Source organism: Hakea prostrata, unplaced genomic scaffold (genome assembly GCF_041222555.1).
Source record: "Hakea prostrata isolate BN-2017 unplaced genomic scaffold, UWA_Hpros_2 contig_57, whole genome shotgun sequence".
NCBI classification, from domain to species: domain Eukaryota; kingdom Viridiplantae; phylum Streptophyta; class Magnoliopsida; order Proteales; family Proteaceae; genus Hakea; species Hakea prostrata.
Window position 1 is genome coordinate 239,722 of NW_028291176.1, and position 1,813 is coordinate 241,534.

Here is a 1,813-nt window from a genome sequence, read left to right on the forward strand (position 1 = left end):
AGGTAGCCAACACTCGGATTTGGGCTGCACGGACGACTCCTATTGATGGAAGCCGGCATTGTCTTATTCGCCGATGGGATCGTGCGCTAGATGCTGATCTGAAGCTTCAAGAGCATGACCCTAAAGCAAAGAAGATGAAAACTGAAGAAGAAGAAGAGCCGACTGAAGATGTGGATTAGATTCTCTTGTTTCTTCTAGACTTTTATTTTACTTGTATTAGCTTAGAGCTTGCTTTAGATTTTGATCTACCTTCCGCATATGTTGTGGGGTATATTTCCGCTATACTCTACAGTTGTCTTTTGATTTAGTATCTTGTTATTCCGCACTCTGATATTCTTTAGTGATCCTTATGAGATCCTTTCTTTACTTTTATTAGTAAAATACTTGATTACAATGATTTGTTCTTGCTTTTGATTATATAATTGTGCTAAATGGATATGATCGTTCCTAAACTTGATCTTCGGGGCTGTGGATCACTCCCCAGGGTAAACCAGATAGGGTATATGTAAAACCCAGCCCTAACCTTGACCCGGAAACCTTGTTATTTGTAGGTCCGATGACCCGAAGTAAAGTAAGAAGTCAGCTTTGGGCCATCCCAGTGGAGGACTTGGTGTCTGGCTTTGAATCCATGAGAGTTGATGATGAAGTTCTATTTATGGAAACTGAATCTTGATGAAGATCGGATTAGTTGATGGACTTGGAGTGCTCTCTATCTTGGTTTGAAGGCATTTCTACCTATTAGGTAAGTCACTTGACATGTGTGCAAAACCCCTTTAGGATTGGATTTGATCTGGGTCTTCAATTCCCTAGTTTGGAATTGCTGTCAGCATTGGTCGACTGATTGGTCGACTGGACCAGTCGACCAATCCACTTGACCAATGAGTGCTGTCTTTGGCAATTAGGTTTTTCTTGCTCTATTTAAGTCCAATCTCGAGTCTACTTCGTATTTTCTGCCTCCAAACTCTTTGGAACGAACCAAAGACCTCTGCAAGTCATCTCTCTTGCATCCTTGGTGATTTTCTTGACGGATCTTCGTCAAAACTCTTCCTTTTCATCAAAAGGTATGTCTACACTCTCTTCTTCTCCTCTATCTCTTATTTTCTTTCCTTTTTGAGTTGAGACAGTAGAGGAGATGCTGCATTCTCTGTTGCAAACATCTTTGGACTTGTCTCTCATGATCATCCTAAGGATTAAAGGCTAGAACAATGATCTTAACCATGATCATTGCAAGCTTTTGAAGGAATCATGATCAAACCATGATCTAATCTTTGTTAAACTTCTGATTTGAATTCTGATCTCCTTGGATCTTCTATATTGATCATGTTAGTAGTTAATTGCTGTGTTTTCTTTTCATGATCCATGATCTATCCATCTCTAGTTGTTCTCTTCTACCATACTATGTGTTCTTCATGAATCATGATAGTTACATATATGGTAGGTTTTGTTTCCTTATTTAGATTTATGCTTTTAAGCCTATTTCCTTGAAGATCTAAGTATGCTTTTCATGATACCTTTACCTGAAGCAATGATCCATCCTCCTATTGTTCTTGTCTTTGATTTCTATTTTGAATTCATCAAGATCCATGGTTGATCTAATTATGGTAACTTTTTGTTTCCTAATTTGGATCTTGATGTCTTGTTTGGATTAATGTTTTGAGGTCCCCTATATGTTAGGATACTACTGATGTAGTTTACCCCTTGATTAGTACCCTTTTGAACCACCAAATTCGGATTTCATATCTTAAAACTCTGTTTTTTTTAGGCTATTGTCTGCATTGGTCGACTGATTGGTCGACTGGACCAGTCGACCAAT